The 20,783-nt window shown below is 45.1% G+C and overlaps 1 protein-coding gene and 1 long non-coding RNA gene across 3 annotated transcripts in view; one reads left to right on the top strand and one right to left on the bottom strand.

The window, feature by feature from the left end:
* Positions 1-1,021: 1,021 nt before the first annotated feature.
* Positions 1,022-11,431, bottom strand: LOC135314419 (uncharacterized). 2 transcript variants are annotated; one of them, XR_010373934.1, is made up of 4 exons: positions 11,048-11,431; positions 9,849-9,983; positions 7,330-7,509; positions 1,022-7,226 (listed from the first exon to the last, which is right to left on the bottom strand). It is a non-coding gene; the product is annotated as an uncharacterized LOC135314419 (long non-coding RNA). The 2 variants fall into 2 exon arrangements; XR_010373933.1 differs by having other exon boundaries at positions 7,374-7,509.
* The window catches only part of GNB4 (G protein subunit beta 4), a 32,576-nt gene continuing 22,750 nt past the window's right edge, over positions 10,958-20,783 (top strand). The window contains exon 1 of the mRNA XM_064458054.1: positions 10,958-11,084. The gene's annotated coding sequence lies outside the window, so the exon portion shown is untranslated. The remainder of the gene's footprint in view (positions 11,085-20,783) is intronic.

Here is a 20,783-nt window from a genome sequence, read left to right as displayed (position 1 = left end):
AATATCTTCCTTCCATTCATCTCTGCTTAGATGCAGAGTGTCTGAAGACTGTTGCGGAGCATCTGTTTTCAATGTCCACTGATGTTTTGCCAGTCATATGTCATGAGGGAAGCGTACTCCCACTGCTATGAACAATATGACCATGAAAGAAGGCGAACAGTAACTGCATTATGTCCTCCAGAAGATGGATAGAGGTTAGAGGGAATATGTTTTTGTGCACTGTGTTTCAGGGCCTTGCTCATCAGTTGCACAACACTGCTAAATTTGTTTCCTAGGGCTTACAAATGAAATTAAATTGAGGTTGTAAAACAGAAAATTGTATTCGTATGCTTTGTAGATTGATGATGACAGACATACTGTAAAATGCTAAAAAAAGAGATCAGCTGCAATTAGTCTGCAAAGAACCTAATCACCAATATGAATCTGACAACAAAGTTTTCAATAGTTAACTTCATTCTGTCCTGTATACTCACTAAGGATGTCTTCTTGTGTTGATTTTGTTGATGGATGGAAGTTGGTTGGAAATAATTATATCAAGATTCAGTTATTTGTAAAACTGTATTATTTAATAACAAAACCCCATTTGCTTATGAAAGCATTTAGGCTGCTGCACTGAACAGACCTGGACTCCTATCCTCCAGTCATTGCAGAGGCTCTCTGTCGTTCTCAGTTGGCTGAAGAGTAGAAAAGGACTGGGGCAATTTCCTACAGACTTTCTTCTGGCCCTCCTGGTATGATGCCCTGAAGCAGATGAAGCGCTGCCATATCATCCCAGAGACCACTGGGTTAAACTAACCAGGATAAAATTAAGATTACAAAAACAACCCCAAAATTTTCATGGGGTTGCAAGCAGCATTATGTCTCATTATCCCAAAGAAAGTTTATTTCTCACTACTTCCCTTGAGAGAAGAGTTAAAAATTTTCCTATTACGGGATGACAACTGCCCAATAGATAGCCAGAAAAAGCAATCTAAGAACTAGCTGGCCAGCTGGAGCGCAGCCAGTATGACTGGGACTGGTGATCCCCCGAAACAAAGCTGTGCAGCGGGAGCTGCTGGCCGCTGCCACTGCAGGGAGTGTTCTCCAGCAAGCCCCACCTGGAGAAACCAGGGAGAGCCTGGCTTGTGAGAGTCAAATACAAAGCAAGGTGATGGGAGTGAAAGAAAAGCAGGAAGGGGAACAGTGGGAAAAGGAATTAATCTTTATTATGGTGTGCTGGAAAGATCAAACTGCATTGCACTGTTGCAGTGTTCTGAAGTACATTTTATCTTAGGGCCTGACTCTCCTTATGCCAGTTCAAGTCATTGGTTTGATACACAGTGATGCTGATAAGCATCAGCCCCTTGCTTGCCTTCTCGTACAGACCAACATTTATGTCGGATGCTTGCTTTTTAGCACAGCAGAGAACCAACAATGCTAAACCCCCATTTGTTTTGCTGTGTCAAGGGAACCAGCTATCACTGCAGCCACGTCACTAAATCACATTACAACCCTTGGTCTAATGACATTTGTATAGATCTCCAGCTCTCTACTATTTGTCACTAATCAGAGTAGTTGGAAGATAATCATGCAGGGACATTATTCCATCTGATGTTCTTTGCCTTAGCTAATCATTTCTACAACGCACACATAAGCCAGCATATCCTGACTCCTCCAGTTCCTTTTGCTATCTTTAGTTTTCTTTAGTACAAATAATTGAGAGATCAATTAGGTTATTGTGCCAGATCTGTTGCTCAACTCCCCAGTTTCCTGTTGCGGTGGGATCTACCAGGAAACTTGAAGAAATCCAAAGAACAACCAAACCTCTTCTCATACTTCTCTGACAGGCCTACCCTGCCTGCGCAACAGGGATAGCTGAACATGATTTAGCCTTGAAAGATTAAATCTTTTTGTTACAGTATGCCTCATCCCAATGGAGACAAAGTTAAGGTTCATATTAGCACTACTAAGTGCTCTTGTTTTCTCGTTCTGTTTTAGCGATGCAAAAAAAAACAAAAAAAAAGGGTAAATTCTTTTCCCTGTTACAGGTGCTTGAAACTGCAATGAATTTCATGAAGTGAACAGAATTGTTTAGGACTTTAATCAATGTAGCTGCAGAATTTGACCAGCCATCTTAAAACCATTGCATTTATTTTTAGGATTCAAAGTGTTATATTAATACTTTAAACAATTGTAGGGAATATCCTGAGACAGTGGCCTTGGAAATCTTATTAAACATAGTAAATACACCATTTGCTTGCTAAAACAGAAAGATGAAATGCTCAGTCACTTAGAGCTTCATATGGTAATCATCAAAAAAACAGCTCCTTTTTAAATGTGGCTGTCAGACTGACAGGTTGCAAAAGAAACAGATTCCCAGTGATTATAAAAGATCATCCAGTTTCATCGGGCCATCGAAGAAGGAGACCTGAATTTGTTGAACTCAATTCAGTTTCTTCTGTTTGCTCACTTAGGCTGGTCCTAACCACAGGTTCATAAGAAATTCGTAATAAACTTTTGAGCTGTTAGTCATTCCAAGATGGCACTGAACATCAAATAGCTGTCAATTACAGGGTGGCAGAGACTTGAATAAAAATGCAACTGCCTTTTTTGAGAAATGCTTTGGGTTGATCACAACCGCTTTGACATAAGACGCAATTCTCTGCCAAGTGCAGATAGCAACTGATTCTGGCAATTTCCTTGTGGGAATTTGTCCAGGGGTATTTGATGTAAGCAAATGTCTCTGAAAATAAGCTGTGGATGCACTACAAGGGTCATTTAGAAGTCTTTTCTGAAAAAGATACCTCTGTGTCTGCTATAGTTTAGACAAGATTGTGTAACTTTGTTGATTCCTGACCCTTTGTCCCCGTCTGTCGCTTAGCCGCCACCACTCTAAAGCAACCTTTTCTTCTTTGGACTTGTGGAAACCTTGGGCCTTTTCACATGCTTGTTAACGTATTTGCCAAGATACTCGGGACTTCTTTGCAAAGGTGCTATTGCTCTGCTGATTGACATTCAGCATGGGCAGGCAGAGCAGGCCAAGGAAAGAAGCAAGAAGCCAAAAAGGAACAAAAACCTTGATTTTTGAGTTCTTCTTCCAAATGTCTTTGAATCAGCAGCTCTGGGCCCTTCCCAGCTCTTGAAGGAATGCCAGTTCAGTGCAGTGAGTGAATAAGGTGTGTGCGGGGGTGGCTGCTTCCCTGTCAGTTGTGAGAAGCTTTATTTTAAAAAGTGGGTTTTGCGGGGTTTTTTGTGGTTTTTTGGATTGTAGTCCCCCCCCCAGCATTACAGAGGGTTGAATGGTTCAGAGGGGCTGGTAATGCTTTAGGGAGGCTTTCTTGTTTATGGCCGGTTGCCCAGTCAAATCCAGCCCAGGTCATTAGTGACTAGAAACTGTTACCATGTTAACAGAGCCTGATGGATGATGTGAACTGTGCCTGAGTCCAGTTTCTAGCAGAAAAAGCATCACAGAAACCAGTATTGCTGCTGTCCCTAACTGACTCTCTCGCAATCAAAGGGGGACGGAGCTGTGCCAGCGGGTTCATTCGGGGCAGAGCTGAGCTGAGGCGTGCAGCTGAGTGCTGTTGTAGCAAGCTTCCTCTGCTGCCGCACATCCTTCCCGTCTCTGCAAAGAGAGAACATCAGCCTGCGAAGCTGTCAAGCCGATGCTTTCCCAGTGTTGAAATGACACGCAGTGGAAACAGGCAAGCAAAATGAAAGACACTAAGGAGCATCTTGGCTAAGGAGCACTGATATCTTCTGGTAAAAGATACACGGAAGAGCATGAATGGTTTCATTCAGAGTTTTGGACCAAAGCCCTGTGTATATGAGGAAAATCATTAACACACCATTAGCAGTCACGCGTTAAAATGGAAATTACTTCTGTATTGTAATCTCTAAATTTATTTTATAATGTTTTTACTGTTTCTTTTTGCATTTTGCTTCTTCGGGCTCTCGTACTGGTCATTTGCACTTTGCTTATATTTAATTTCACTCCTTTGTTTGCTCATTTGTTCTTCCATCTGAAAAGCTCTCACGTTGGGCGACTTGCTCGGCAGCAAGGGTAGCAGGAAAGCAGGTGGGCAGGCAGGCTGAATTCTGATTTTGGCTCTGCCGCTGGTTGCTTGGCAAGCTGTTTACACCACTCCGTGCCTTACTTTCCCACAGAAAGAGACTCATAGTTGAAGAATGGTTTAAAATTGTTGACAGAAAAGAACTGTGCATCTACTAGTGCTATTTACTGAAGGAAAACACAGATGAAACCAAGTATTTTCTCCCATGTGCTCCTTAATGTGTATGAGTTGATTAAGCCCAATAAGCCTCTGTTCTTCATTTTCCTTTCCTGAATTAGGTCTAAATGTTGAGTCATCATCGATGTACACATCCAAACCACCACAGACATCTCAGCCTTCAAACTGTAAAAAATCCCAAACGTTCTAGATTCTTCAGCCCATTTAACAGATGATATGCAAGTAGCAAACCCTAGCAGCTAGTGAAGCACAGTTACGGTACAGATCTGAACAGGCACTGCAGAGTGTGTACTGCCTTCTCCCTAACCCTCAGCGGTCTCTCTGTTCCCTCCACCCCCTTTCATTCAGATAAAGTGTCCACCATCAGGGCACAGGAGTTTGTTATAGGTGCAGTTGCTGTATAATTTTATATTACTTACAGTCTTTTAAAACTGCTGCAGATAACAGTAGAAATAGTGTTGTTTCTCTGCCTAGGCCACGGTGCCATTTCCAGGATCATTAATTCACTATCGCTGGAAGCCTCTTCCCTCAGGAATGGCTGGGGTTGTAGCAACAATGCTGATGCAGAGGCAGGTTAAGAGCCAGGAGCAGCAGTACACTGAAAAGCTTACTAAAAACTGTCTCTGTCTCTCTGTAGACCTGGAAACCCAGCCTCTTGTATCAGAGTTCCTCATTCATGACCATAAAACTCTACAGGTACCAAAAATTCTTTAAGTTAAATGGCAAAATGTAGAAATTGCAAGTTTGAGTAATACTCCTGACAACTCAGTGTAAGCTCAGACTCAAAGTTCAGAGGGAGGTGAAACAGATCTGTAATTTGTCTAATGTGCCTCACTTGACTGCAGTGAAAATTTCTTGCTGCGCTACACCTGGAGGTTAGCTTAGATTCCAGATCTGAGGAATAAATAGCCTTTGTCATCTTTACCGTGCAACTGCAACTCACTGGGTTAAATCCTGAGTTCACGCACTGATTTTCCCCAAAGCGTTTGCCAGTGTGACACCTGATAGCTTGCAGCTCCGCAGCCTGCAGTTAGCACCGCTGAACTCCGCTCAGTGGGATGGCATTGTATTTGTGTACTGTGGGGTTGGGCTGTTGTAAATGTCCTCATTTGTTGGGGGCACTCTGCGAATAAGGTGTACTAAAACACAGTACACCTATTATTTTCTGAGATATTGGGTAGCAGGGGAATGCAAGAATCTTTCATTAAAAATGTGAAAAGTAGTTTGATTTTGTTGTGATTGGAAACTAGCTTATATTTGTAAGAATTTCTAAAGCTAATAATGGTCATGATCGTGCTTCTTCAGTTGGCTTCCTGTCTAGTTCCATAAAAGGGCCAAACAATTGCTGAACAGACTGAACAAAATAATACTTCTTTAATACTTTTTTCTTCCTAATTCCACGCTCTTTTACTAGCCATGGCAGTTATGGATTGCTTTGTTAAGCTCCTTCCATGACTATTGACATCTTTTCTTTTGTCTCTACTCATTCTACTTTATAACTGGAACACAACTTTAATGTACATCACGCTCTTCATTTATCGAAGAAGTAACTGGAAACTCACAAAAAGTGATCCCTTGCAATTCTGTGTGCAGCTAACTAGTTGTGCTGGGTTTGGCTGGGGTCGAGTTAGCTTTCTCCACAGTAGCCAGTACAGGGCTGTGTTTTGGGTTTGTGCTGGAAACAGAGTTGACAACCCCAGGATGTTTCCGTCCCTGCTGAGCCAAGGCCTTTCCTGCCTCCCACCCCAGCAGCGAGGGGCTGGGGGGGCACAAGGGGCTGGGAGGGGGCACGGCCGGGACAGCTGACCCCGACTGACCCCAGGGGTGTCCCACACCACATGGCGTCATGCTCAGCGTATAGAGCTGGGGGAAGTGGGGATGTTGGGAGTGATGGCGTTTGCCTTCCCAAATCGCCGTTGGGTGTGATGGAGCCCTGCTTCCCTGGGGATGGCTGAGCACCTCCTGCCTGTGGGAAGGAGGGAATGAGTTCCTTGTTTTGCTTTGCTTGCACATGGCTTTTGCTTTCCCTGTTAAACTGCCTTTACCTCAACCCATGAGTTTTCTCACTTTTACCCTTCGATTCTCTTTCCCATCCCATTGGGGGTGAGTGAGCGAGCGGCTGCGTGGATCTGAGCTGCCGGCTGGGGCTAAACCACGACACTAGTCCTTCTTTGCTCCCTATTGCACACACTGTAAAATTCTTGGGGTTTAGGATTAGGTTAGGTATATGGTAAAGTAATTGTAATTTCCACAGTAGGATCTAGAAAATACCATTCACAATAGTTAGGAGAAGAGCTATTTTGCTGAAAAGAGTTGGGAGATTTTTCAAACTGAGAGTTAAAAAGGGATCTTCATTGTTTCTGCCCCTCCCATCTGCTGTTCTCTGCAGTTGAAAATGGGGCAGAAAGCCAACGTCATGACATTTGAGCAGACAGCAGTTTATGGAAGCGTCTATTACAATTCCACACCCACACCCTTGGTAGAAAGGAGCCTTCTCCCTGGCCATTGCAAGCAAAGCAGCTGCCAGAGAGTTACAGCTGATGTGAGGCTTCATCCGCTGTGTCTGGGACTTGTAGGCAGACTCCTAAATTTTCCTATGCAGGTTTTAAATACAGATTCCCCTTTCTCTGCTTGCCTACTCCTCTCCCCCTCCAGAAGAAATCAAAAGAATTTCCAAAACATGCTGGAGAGTTTTCTCAGCCCTCGCGTGCCATTATTACAAGTGGGTTAGACTGCAGCAGCAGAGAATATGCAGAAGTGTGGTGATTAATATGAGCATTGTCTTTTGCCTCACTTAGTGATCTTACACACTGGTGAAATACATACTTGCAAATTACAGTAAGCGCGTGAAACCCGCTCCTGATCTCTCAGTGTCGCAACTAGTCCTAGAGAGGAACAGTAGAGATCAAGTGGCTTTTTCAGCCCATTTGGATTTTGATGCTGTTCTTTTATGATGAGCACTTCCAGCGGTTCCATGAGTGTCCTTCATCGTTTTGTCTGAAAGAAATATTAACATGTATTATTCATAAATACATGTATAAATATAGGCCATAGATAAAGCATCGATGCATATATACCCACTCCCCTTTCCTCTATTTACATAGCGTTCGGTGATTGTTCAGTTCTCTTTAAAGGATGAGTCACCTGGCTCGCTCTGGAGCCAGGAATCCAGCCTCACAACTGCAGCTGCACCACGATCCAACTGTGCCGCTTGACCAGTTGTTTTACCAGACCTCAAAAAGTAAATGCACTCTCTGCCATCCACTGTTTCTTCAGTCTCCTAAATAATAAGAAAAATATTAGTACTGTTTCTCCTTACATTCTCTTTCCTTGATCCTTTATTTGAATTAAATATTAGAGAATAAGCATTTGGCTATAAAAGGAATGGAATTATGCTAGATTGGCAGCCTTGGAAACTGACGTTCACCGTTTCTTGGTAGCACAGTAACACCAGGAAACCACAGCACGGATGCTCCCCTCCACCTGCCCAGTTAAACAGTGATCCGAAGACCAGAGCTGGCAGCAAGCAGCCAGTGCAGCTGCCATATGCATTCTTTCTGGGACTTGTAGAGAGACACGTGCGCTGTCTGAACTAAACTGCCACCTCAGATGATTTCACGTAGGGTGTGGGCTGGCGTGCAGAGAGAGCACCGCTCCTGGGTGCTGTGGAAGGTCACCCACACGTAAGCAGAACCACTGACGGAATGACAAAAGGTGATCCTTCATGCTTCAGTTGTGCGCTGAGCAAGTGGAGGGTTCTTGAAATGAAGGAGCGTTAGACTTCAGTGGGAATAAAAGCAGGAGATTGAAGGTGAAGCCTTACTGTATTGGCTCTCGTATTTAGGAACAAATTAGGGAAGGGATATCTGAAGGTAGACATGCTATCCCATCATGTATATAGAATATAAAGATAATATGTGTAATCCTGCTTAACAGAGTAGTTAAACTGTATTGGTAAATGAACTTTGAAGTCGCTGGCCCTTCATAAAGCTTGAATAAAGAATGACATGAGACTGTTCACTTATTAGCAAGGAGTTAATCACCATTTTAATTCCTAGACCTGAAGAGACCAATGGAAAAGTAAGGGGAAGAAGGTGTAGGTTATCGTATGTCACCCGAGTAGCTGCGTGGATTACAGCAGCAGTCGTGCTGTCAGGCAGACTCAAAGAATGAGGACAAAGCAAAAGGACACTGCACATGCCGCGGGAGTGGCCCAATTTAACCAACAAACAAACCAATGATGAAAGGAAACCAGTGCTGCCATCACAGAGGTGTCAAGAAAGTGGATTGCCATATCGATAGATGAGTTCTGAAGGCGGAGTGAGCAATTTTAGGGTTTGTTTTCCTAAAGTTAGTCAAAGGGGTGGCGTGATTCAGTCACACCAGGGCAGGGGATTCCCTCTGGATCTTTCTCTTAGTTATCTGGGGCTTTTTTGCTTTAACTTGTCTCCTGAACAAACACAATTACTTCTTGTATATCCTGAAGTGTTTTGGGAAGGAATTAGCTAATGGGCTGATGAAGTGTGGGGGCTTTCCAGAACATGGCAAGTACCAGGCCGGCAGCGAACCCTGCATTTCTCTGGAACCAGGAAAAGGCATGCCCAGACTTCAGTGGTATTTTTAGCCATCGAGATTATACACGTGCCTGTCCATCTTTTGGTCTCAGGCCCTGCCAAGACTGGGGAGTTTTTCAGAAAATGCCTCCTTGCTTCCTAGTACCCCTTCACTGTACTAGCACACAGCATTTCACAAAATTTCTGTCAAAAGGGTGTTCGGGGCACTGCCGGAGCTACCTTGGCTGAGGTTTTCAGTTACAGCTGAATCAGCACAATCTCCAAACAGGTTCCCTTCCTTTACCTTCCCTCGGGAGGTGTTTCAGACTCATCGGGCAGGAATCCAAGCACTGGGGGCCTCCAGGAGCATTTAATCTATCAGAAACTGAAGGTGCTGCGTTGGCTGTGGTAACTCATAATTCAGGGAGAATATGTTAGAGAAAACGATCTAGATATTGATTTTCAAATCTCGCCTGGCGCTGTCTCAACATCTCCCTTTCGCTGGAGAACACATTGATTCCTTACAGGAATTCTAAAATAATACGAAGCGTATTGCTGAGCTGGCATAAGAATAGCTCCATTAGGGTAGCTCTGGTTTTGCAGGGTATGGTTTGGCATGTGAAACCAGTGGTCAGAAGCAGAACTGGATAAAAACGGGTTGTAAAATGTTGCCAGTAGCAGGACTGGGGACTTCTGCTTCGTTAGGAGTTCCTGACTTTTTTGTATAATACGTACGTAACGTCAGTGACTAAACAGGATGCGCAATACGTGAGAGGAGTTTTATAAGGAGAGGCAATTTGTTTGTATCGGTTGGTCTAAGAAATGATATCCTTCCTTGCAAACTTTGCTTTGCTGCTGGCCTTGGACCACCACGGCTCCATCAAGGCCTCTCTGGCAAGGCGAGGTCCCCTGCTGAGAACCGTGCCCTCTGCACTTCGTTTTCCCAGCCGGCAGCGAAGGATCTTCCCTGTCTCACAAATGAGTCAGGAGGATAAATGATGTAATTTTCATAAAATGTTTTAATTTGCTCCGCTGGAAGGACAAAGCCTGATCGTTTCATAACTACCTGTCATTGGAACTTTTCTGGGGCTTTGCTTACTGCCTGTTGCTTTCCAGAGCTGTTTCAAACCAGATGATGAGAAGCGACGTGCCCGCTCTGGGACCGCACCTTGTCCGTAACCGCCCCTCAGGCCTCTGCAGACTGAAGAAAGGAAGACGTAAGGGAGCAAGCGCAGTCCAGGGGCGGGCTGTCCTTGCAGCAGTTTCCCCCCTTTACAAAAAGTTAAGCAACTTCTACAGTGATGCAGTGACTCTGAGAAAGGGTTTTTCCTCTTCAAGCATGGTCCAGCAAAATCCAGACCTGCTCCTTCTTGGTTTTTGCCATGTGATTGCTCATTAACTGCAAAGCAAACGTATTGCTGAGAGACATCTGTCCTCAAGACGGCGGACAGACGCCTTGCAGCACAGGGGAAGCACGATGTAGACTTTGCGACCAGGACAAGGCTATTAAGATAATAGGTTTGAGTCAGTTAAGGGAAGTGTATCAATATTTTTAAGGCTGATTTAAGGTAAGCGATGAGCTGTTCATTGCGGTCTGTGCTGTGTGTTCCGGCAGGTACTGCCATTAACACCACGCCGTTTATCGGCAATACACGAGTATCTCGGAGATCGCTTCACCCTCGGTGGTTACGATGCTCGTGTAAAATATGTTACAGAGATCTTGCTGATGGTGCAGCACACCCGTGCTGAGAGGATGGGTGATGCCGGGGTGCCCCCTCGGTGCTGGCGGCCTGGGCAAGGGAGCCCCCTCCCCGGGAGGCGCAGCGGGGGCGCCCCGCGGGCTGGCTGTGCCGTACGCGCGTTGGCGGGACCGTGGTTCGGCCCTAGTTGGGGCGGCGGGGCCCTCCGTGGGATCGGGGCCGTGACCCCGGCAGCTGGACCCTAGGGGTACATGTGCTCCCCGCGTCCGCCGCGGGGTGCGGGACTGTGCGGGACCGGCGCGTCCACCCGCACCCACCGCTTGGGTCCCTCCCCTGCTCGCACGGCCCGGGGCCGCTGCTCCTGGCGGGGCGGGGCGGGGCGGCACAGCGCCGGGGCCGCCGCAGAGCGGGGCGCTGGCCCTTTAAGTGCTCTGACGTCAGCACTGCGCAGCCATGGCAACGGCCCGTCACGTTGGCCGGGTCCATGCGGGAGGGGGAGGAGCTCCTCCCGCCCTACCGAGCGCCATGGAGGCGGTGGGTCGGTGACACCCGCGCGGACCCTCACCGGGCGGCGGGCGGACGAACGGACGGACAGGCGGCAGGTACCGGGGCGGAGCGGAGCCGCCGGACGGGACGGGACTCCGCTGGCCCCCACCCTCCCCCGGCGGCGGCCGGTCCCGCGGGGCGGTGGTGGCGCCCCCTCTCCGGGGAGCCCCGGCAGGCTGCGGGGGACCGCGGGCCTCGCTCCCCGCTGCGGCGGCCGCGCCGCGCTCGGAGCGGACTCGGGGAGACGGGCGGAGAGCGTGCGGCGGGGGCCGGGCGGGAGGTTCCGGTGCGCTTCCCGCCCGGGGCGGCGCCGCCCGGAGCGGGGCCGTGGGGGGGGGGCTGGGCCCCGCTGCCCCTCAGCGCGGAGCTCCCGCACGGGCGGGTCCCCGCCCCGCCCCGCCGCTGGCGGGCGGCCCCATCCCGCCCGGGAAAGGGAGGGGTATGGGCGGCACCACCGCGCCGCAGCGCCGGGGGGAGGGGGCGGTACTCGCCGGGGAGAGCCCAGCCGCAGCGGGGGGGAGCGCCCAGGCAGCCCCGGGCCTCGCCGCAGCCCGGCCGGCAGCGCCGCTGCGGGAACAGCCGGCAGGTAACGCCCCGCCGCCGGGGCTGGGGGGGTCCCGCCGGGCGAGGGAGACCCGCCCGGGCGCCGCCCTCAGTCGTCGGGCGGGTGAGGGGCGCGGTCCCGCCTCAGGGTTGCGGGCGCCGGGGTCGGGGAGGGGTGGGCGGCGTGGCTGCCGGCCCTTTCCCCCGCTGCCGCCGCCGCCCCGGGGCGCGGGCATGCCGCGGCGCCGCGCTCGGCCTCCGGGGGGGAAGGGTGGTGGCGGGGCAGGGCCGGGCCGCGGCGGCCTCCGGAGGGCTCCCCGGGTGGGGCGGCGGGGCGGTGGCCGGCGGGGAGGGTGGCGGCCGTGGGGCCGGGGGTCCCCTCCCGCCGGGGGTCGCCGTGCCGGGGCCGGCGCCGCAGATGCCCCGTGTGCGGGTGCTCGGAGCGCTCCTGCCTCCCCAGAGCGCCAGCCGCCCCCGCAGTCCGGCTTGGAAGTCTGTACAGCAACAGGCAGTTCCCGCCTTTATCCAACACGTAGGGAAACTCTTGTCTCTCTTCCTTTTTTATATTTTTATTTCTATACCTACCTACAACTTGTTCGGGTTGTGACATTCCGTAAATCCGCCTTGTGGCAAGGGGCTCTGACTTGCGTGCGTTGCGGGAGTGCTGTGTCAAGGGTAGGTCTGAGGGTACTCCCCGTCTGCGGGAAAAGTGCAAAGTCATTAGATGCTTTTTGTATCATACTTTGTAGCTGTTGCTGCGTTACACACATAGATATTTTTTTTTTTTAATCTGCCCTTTTATCTGCACGTACTGCTGAGATTATCAACTTCTTTATTTTTTAGTTTGATCTCAATTGGAGATCCTGAAAAGCATCAAAATGGCTTATATCAGGTAGACACAAGTTTAGTTTATGCTGTAATATTATCTGAACTAATGCACAGTAAGGCTCCCATCTGTTCCTTCCTGTCAATTATACAGTTTGGGAATAGACATTTTATCTTTTATTAGACCGATTATCATAGCTTGGAAAATATATGATTTTCCAGGCTGCTTTTCAGTTCTGAAATAGGGACACGGTAAGTCTCAAAGCTAAGTATGAGTTGAGGAAAAAATTGCTTAGAGTTTAATTAGATTATATAGAATCAGTTTCTGAAACAGCAGAATGGTGGCTGCTCTCTGCTCGGTAGAGAGTGTTAGGAAAGGAGGGGGAAAGAATGGCAAAATGGTCTGGAGAGGAGAGGCAGGTAGCCGGCTTCTAAACCCACTATAAAAGCGCTGGAAGAGATGAAAACAGTAGGCTTTGAGTCTGGTGGTTTTGACGTGTTCTGTGGAGTTCTGTGTTATAGTTTGGTCTCTGCTTTGAAAAACGTTCTGTCCGTTTTCTCCTGAGAATCTGGCCGGGGGGTCGGAGCGATTGCTGGGTGGGACGCGGTGCCCTGCTGGCAGCTGGGTGCTTTTCCTCTTCCGCCAGTTGCCAGCGCAAGCTTGTTCTGGTTCGTAGGAGCTGCTGTGCTTCACCGACGGAGTTAGCCGCAGGAGTGTTTGTGCTTTCCAGAATTTCATACACTTCCCTAAGTATAAATAGAGGATCCGGAGGTTTTTTGGTAGCTCTTGTGGCGAGTCGGTGGCTGTTGGGGGTGGGAATATTGGGGGACTGCAAAGTCATTAGAGCGTGTAGAGGAAAACCTACAGCTGCTCCCTGGCTCCTACTGGAAAAACTGGAAGTAGTGTGAAAGATGGTCACTGATCTGACAGTTAAGTGACAGATAAGTAGATGTAATTACTGGTTACAGTTGGGGAAAGTCTGAAGTAATGTTAACAGGAATAACAACTCTATCAACAAATTAAAATGAAACAAACCACATGACAAACCCATACAATCCTGAAAGTCTTCTAATGGGATGGGGAATTTCAGTGGGTGGTTGTGATTCTTAAGCGTGATAGCTGGGGTGAACTTGTGCTTCCAGAGAACAGACTGGTTTTTATCTTGGACGAGGGGGCGAGGAAAAAGAGGGAGATCATAAGTATATGGATGTGTCTCGCCGGGTGTCTAATATGGCAAAATATAGGCAATATTAAATTATGTATATTTCTGTACAATTAGCAGTACAACTAGCTATATGGATTGAATATGTGGAGAACCAAGGCTATAAGAATAATATATAATATATTTTATCTCTTAATTATGAAAAATTTGAGTTTCAGCTTACAGGGGTGTCTTCTAGACTGTTCAAGTGGTGCAGCAAATAGCTGGGGCTCTGTCTCTTGTTCAGCCCTTTACCCAGTGCCTGAAAAGTTGGTCTCGATAGACTGCTTGGGTCATATAAATCTTGTACTTGAAGTTGTTGGCTACCAATGTCATCTCTTTTATTTATGTTGGGTAATGACATTTTCAACTATTATCTTCATGTTGCTTAGTTGAGTACTAATCTATCTAGTGTTTAATTTGTCCAAGTAGTTTCTAAAGAAAAACTTGGGGCTCAAACTTAATTAGAAAACCTTGCAAAAATATTTTTGAATACAGAACCATGCATGGTTCTCTCCTAGAACATTTGAACTTTTAAAAATGCCACAAAATATATGAATATAAGACTTTGAAGGTGAAGAAACAAAAAAATAAACCTCCCACAATATGCGGCACGTTGTACATCTTCCTCAGCTACCGTCTTCTCTGCCAGAGTCATAAATTAAGGCTGTTGTGTCACTGAAGACAGGGCCGTTTGATTCATTGGTTAGCTCCAGAGTCACTTTAAAAGGTGTCATCAAACTAGGAGGAAATTCAGAATCTCAGAGCTTGATGTGCGGTGCTTGCTCATGGAATGTAAATACTTAGGAACAGTGATAATGCAGTGATTGTGTTCTGTACTTAATACTGTCTGAGAATATCAGTGCTCAGATTGATGCAATTCCTGAGTGCCTGGAACTTGCCGTTTAGAAAGTATGCAGAGTATTGCTAGTCAAGGAAATATTTTAAGTTCCACCAAAATTTTTCTGTCCTTTAATTGTGTGCAGACCTGTCACTTATTTCGTCTTCTGAAGCGTGTAATTAAATTTAGTCGTTATTGTTTTGTTCTTGTATGAAACCTCTGTTTTGCAACCCAGTGTTTTGTAATAGAATTTGTGTGAAAGATGCTAAACGGGACTAAAGCAAACAATCACCAAAAAAATGACCGTATGCTCTTCTCTTTAAGGTTGTGGTTTGGTATCTGATACTAGGGCAGAGCGCTTCACAGAGCTTTCTAGATAACGCGAGGCAGTGCTATACAAAGCTGCAGCTTTAATTTATAAAAAATCTGCCCTGTTTCGGGCCGTGTTAACGTGTTTGACGGTGTGAACCATGAAACAGTCTGTCTTTGCAGAGAGCCTGAAGCAAAAGACCAAGAGGTGGACTTCTTCGTGCTTTGAATGGATGTCAGCTTGGGTGCCATCAGTGATACTCGATCTTCTGATTATTGTGAATTGCTGCAGTTAGTGTGGGGAAATACTATGGGGAGAAGATGAATGAGAACTTATCTGAGGGTTTATAAAAAACAGAATTAAAGCAAATGTAGATGGACATTGACTAGCAAATAGTCGGGCTCTTCAGTGAAGAGTTTCATTTCCTTTAAGATATCTCAGCCTCCGAAAGTATGTGAAATGCTGACATACAGTAAAACATATTGTGATTCAGTTACTATAACTCTTGCAGTCTTGTTGCCTTCTGAAATGACTTAAACTGGAAAGGAGGGGAAGGATAGAAGTGCCTGACTGTAATGCAGAGCAAAAAGCACTTTCAAGTTCCACCTATTAAAAAAATTAGTTGTTTGGAGGTAAAATAGGCTTGCCAGTTTGCAGAAGCTGTAGTTTTTCCCCTCCTTATGTTACATCTCAGACAAATATTAATCATATGGATTTTCAACAGAAGCCCAGGGTTTGAGTCATTCTGAATCCTACTGTTCTAAAACATTAAAAGAGCTGAGTAATGTTAAGATTAAAATTATTTCATAAGATTTTAATTTTCAAAATGGGGGGGGGGGAGGGGAGAGGACACACACCAAAATAAAATAATCAAATCAGTTCCAGGATTGGATGTGTTTCTTAAATGAGATTGAAGGTCTTGGAGCTGTTCTCGATGACTGGCTTGGCATCTTTGACAAGAACAAATAACCACCTCACAAACAGCACTGGGAGCTCTTGGGCCTGTTCGGTTGCTTTTCAGAGTGCAGATTTTAGCTCAGGTGGTCAGCATCCAGCCTTGCACAGAGATCCCAAGCAGTTTCAGGATGATTTGATTCTTGCACGGTTAATTTTTATATAAATTTTTGCTGTCCTATATATATATTTTTATTACTGTAGTAATTATTTCTAACATAAGTTACACTGTCATTTTCTTTATATTAAAATGCAATTTATGTGGTATTTGTACACATCTAAAGTCTTGCATTAAAATTGAAGATGCTTATTCACAATCTATTGTTTTAGCACATGGGGTATTTAAAATTGATATGATTAAAAGATACATTTATCTGAGTTTTTTCTGGTGACCCTTTCTGTCATGACATTGCTTTAAGTGCTTGTTCATGTAAAGCAATTTTATCCCTAGTTTGGAAAAGGAAGACATTTTCCTTCCTTCAGATTCTTGATTTAAATTGAGCTTAGTTGTTTTTGAGCTGAAAGAAGTATTCAGATTGCATATATATAGATGCTACACTTGTCAAAATCTGATTTAACACAGTGTAAATTTAGAGCCTCCGTGTGTATTTAGGGATTCATCGGTTTTGGTGATTTGAGTTAAAGATTTTGACAGTGCAACATAATGTCAGAGCACTAAAAAATTAATAAAGCTGTGGCATATTAGGTCTTGGGTATGCTTATTCTCTAAAAGCTGCTCCCCCCTGCACCTGAAATGATAAGTTAGGTTTAAGCAAACGTATTTATCTTGTGTTGCTGTGTGAGAACGTCAGCTGGAGTCCTTTCCTTTCCACGTGCATGTTGGTGGTGGGAAGGAAAGGAAGTAGGGGAGCTAATCGAGTTTTGCAGCAATCTCAACATTAGGTTTCATTAAGTCAACCTCAGCAGGCAGAGTTCATAAAATGGCACGGCAAGGCTTCCAGGAAGACTTTACGTCCAGATGCCCTAGAATATCAGGAAACTGATAATGATGTTAGTACCACTTTCCTTCCACTGGATCAGTAGGAAGGACGTAGCAGGGATGTTGGGTGCTCCTGACAGTCTTCAGGGCGAAGAGCAGTGGTCCACGCGGGGAAGTGTTACAGCTTTTTATAGGATATGAAATGCCTCTTTTTAATCTTACTGACACTTTCGGGGCAAGAAACTTCTCCATTGCGCTTGCTCTTTCTAGTAGTTTGGATTCAAGGTGTCTAAATAAAAAACAAGTATGGAGAATGAGGTGACCAGGAAGTAAAACTACTGTTTTGGGTGCTCCAAACACAACCTTAATCTCTAACATATGCAACAGGAAAGGGAAAACTCTTCTTTTGTCTTAAAAGCAGCTCAAAAGGGGCCATTGGATTTTTGGTTACTTGTACAGCAGGATAAAAATGTAATCCAAGTCCAAAGTAAAGGTGCTATAAATGAGTATGTAATGATGTCAGTGCCTTGTTGCTGTTCCCCTGACGTTAGGAAAAAAAGCAGGTAATTGGGAAGGTCAGGTAGGTGGAGACAGGAAGTCATTGAGGTTTTTTTTTTTCTTCTCATCTATTATAGTTTGTAACAAATGCAAATAGATGGGCATCGAAAGCCAAACGCACGCTTTGAAAAGGGACGAAATGAAGAAAAGAAAATAGACTTTTCTTAGTGGTGTTGCTTCAGAAGCTTGAGCAATTCTCTGTTGTCAGTCTCTACAGAAACCTTGTGGCCCTGAATCGTAGACCTTCCTAGTAACTTTGACAAGGTGACAGCTGAAAGGCTAACATCCTAAGCAAACAGTTAAACTGCTAGAGTGTGTCATTGGTGTGACTGATGTTTGCTTTTTCACTGAGTCAGATATCCTTTTGCTTTGCATTTAACTTCTGGAAGCAAGAATTTGAGAATATTTAGCCATTTTTACTAATCTTTCAGGCACAGTTGCTGAGGAAGACTCCACAACGGTGATGTGCGTATCCCAAATGTTAAAACCAAATGACTTGCAAGAGCAGCGTCTGCTCTGTAATGAAGGCTAGAAGCAGAGAGGGTGTACTTAGCTAGGCTGCTGCTGACCCAGCTTGCTTTGCCTGGGATACGTAGGAGTATTTACAAGAACAGAAGTTTCAGTGGGTTGGAAAGACAACCTTGGGCAAAGCAGGTTGTGGAGCCGTGGGCTCTCTGGTGGCCACGGTGCCTGGCAGGTCTGGTACTCTCTGTAACTGAAGGCTCTGTCTCCACAGGGGAATTCGGCTATTCATAACCTCGTGAGTGTCACGCTTTCATAGAAAAGTTCTTGTATTTAAAAAAAAAAAAAAAGTTGACACTTTGGGGAAGACTGCTTCTGTTGGGAATATTGTACTACTTCTTTCCTTCAGCATTTTGTTTCTCTTCCATCCTCTTCGGTTGGAAGCTTCATCTAGGGCCATTTTCCTTCCAGTAGCCAGGTAGGTAATTTCTGACTTTTGACCGCTATACTCTGCATGTTTATGTGGCTGGAATATCTTTTTACCTTTTTTTCTTTCTTTTTGGGCTATGAACTCTACAAATACATGTGCATTTTAATACATTGCAAGGGCGTGAAAATAACGAATTGCAAGTTTAATTTACAACTTCCTTTTAACATAATGTCAGCTCTATCTAGATAGGGCTTTTTTTATAAGAAAACTTCTTGCCTAGAAGTTTTCTGCTAGATATAATCAATGTTAAAAATATTCCTGCAGCCTTTATTTTGAGAACCCTGCAAGTGTGAAGATAGAAGCACAAGGATACACATTACTTTAACATAGCATCATCCTTAAGTATTTGGTGTAGTTTCTTTTTTAATAAGTAATCATCTGAATAAAAAGGCTATACTGCATGAGAAACATCAAAAGAGTATAGATTAGATACATCAGTCTCATCACAAGCGGTGCTTGAAGTAGTTGCACAGGATATGTACTCTTAATCCCATACTTGTGTTAGTAGGGGTGTAAAACAGTACTTAGGGTTTTTACTTTCTAGTATGGGATTTCTAATCAGTCAGTGGCTCTCTGTAAAGTGAGGTTTTTGACAGATTTTTAAAGGTCTGTGATAATACGTGTCTTAAAAAACCCCAACCAACAAAACAACCAAACAAAAAAACCCAAACCTGGCAGAAACTACTAAAGTAGCCTGAACTCTAGTCTGGAAGAGGACTTAATTTTTGTGGCTTAGAGACAAATGATTGACCAGAAAAATATTGTGAACCAAAAGCAAAATTAAAATTAGACCTGAGGGCCGTAGTTTTATCTGATCTTTGGATAATCAGTATAAAAAAAGCAAATGTTTATATTCCCTTGTTTTCTTATGAAAGAGTACAGCTGTATGCTAAATGTTACAGCTGCATAATTATGTGAATGGCATAATGCCTCGCTGTAACTTGGGTACCAAGGGGGTATGTGTGTGGTGCTGAATGGTGAGGAGGAGGGAAGGGTGCTGAAGAATATGTATAGATCAAATGTATTTTTTTTTCCCCAAGCTGGTGGTACATTTGAAAGGACGCAATGTGCATGTGTAACTGGTACTGCTGGCCTTTCTGCTCCTGAAGTGTGTAAGAATGCTCCACTTTCACAAACTGTCAGCCAGGAATTATTTCAGTCAAGTGAACAGTCACCTTAGTTGAATCGAGGCACTTTTCCTGTAGACGATTTCCATTAATGTATATCTTCTCCACTGACTTTAAACCTAAAATCGTCTGTGTGCTTAGTGCCTTTGATGTGCTCTGTGCAGTCTGCATGCTCTCAGAAAACAGGAGGCTGCTTAAGTAATCCTTTGTGGATGTAGGTGCCAGTCCAGATTTCATACGCGTAACACTGCTTGGCCCTACAAATGCAAGGATGCTGTGCCACTTCAGTAAACAGCAATGTACTTAGCCCCTTAAAAAAAAAAAAAAATCAGAATCAAACTTGTTTAGAGGTGGATTTAAATGTAAGCGGTCTTTTAAAGTTTCTTTGAATTGTTACACTCTCCAGTACGCTTTTCATAGCAAAACTTGTTGGAACAGTTTCTGGGTGTAGCTGGGTATTTGATGAGGCAAACAATGTAGTATGTTGGCTCGCTCTGTGTGTGTCCGTGTCCAGCTGTCTGTCCCCAAGGAAGACTATGGACTTGGCACCAAGTCTGTCTGTCTTGTTACTTAAGGTTATATCTTTTTGCTTCATTAAGGCCTTTCTTGCCACTTCTTACATGTTTTGAATTGCAAAACCAGTAATAATTTGCTCAGTGATGGAGTGTCCTGTGGTCAGTGAACCAAGTTTTCACTGGAGAATCATTATTATGGTCACGAAAGACAACATAACTTGAATTTCACATGAAGTTCTGTTTGCAGGGAGTGTGCTAAAAATAAATCTCTGCTTACGTACCAAAACATTTTGACCTGGAAATGAACATAATGAATACAAGATGCAAGAATGTTACTTTTGGAAAAAATCACTCTTTTGGACTGAAATATTCATGACTTTTAAAAATTCCTTCCTTCCTGTGCTTTTTTTTTTTTCAGTCTTGTGCTTAACACTGAATTTCTTGGTTTTTTTTTTTTCCTAGAATCTAGCATGTGTGGGCAAAGAAGAGTGGGGCTTTCTGTACATGTTTTATGGATGTATGTGGCTTAGACTTGAAGTTGTGTTTTAGAAATAAACTCCTATATCTCTGAGCTTAAGACACTCCTAGACATGGCCTAGCGAACTGTCAGCTTACTGTAAAAAGAAGGGTAAATGCCTGAAGTCACTGGTTTTTGCTAGTAAACTTAGTAAGAACTATTTCACTCTAAGCTGTGATTTCCTTTGTCTATTTTGTGACTGCTGTTAACAAGGTAGGTATTTGTGTGTCTGTCTGTCTTCCATGGAAACTGTAATCAAACCAGCGATCAAATGCAGAGACAGTGTCATGATCTGTTTGAGCTGATCGCCGCACGGGTTTGCGCTCTCGTTTGCAGCTGTGCATGCGCCGTGTCGGCAGCGCTGGTAAAATGGCATTGCCTTCTAAACCCAGCAGCGCTACTGCAAGGCGCCACTTCCTCTGCCTTCCGCCGTTAGTGAGAAAGGCTAAAAGCTGATGCTTGCAGCACTGA

The sequence above is a fragment of the Phalacrocorax carbo genome, chromosome 7 (genome assembly GCF_963921805.1).
Source record: "Phalacrocorax carbo chromosome 7, bPhaCar2.1, whole genome shotgun sequence".
In the NCBI taxonomy this organism is placed as follows: domain Eukaryota; kingdom Metazoa; phylum Chordata; class Aves; order Suliformes; family Phalacrocoracidae; genus Phalacrocorax; species Phalacrocorax carbo.
The sequence above is the reverse complement of the archived record's forward strand: the minus strand, read 5'-3'. Positions and strand labels throughout refer to the sequence as shown.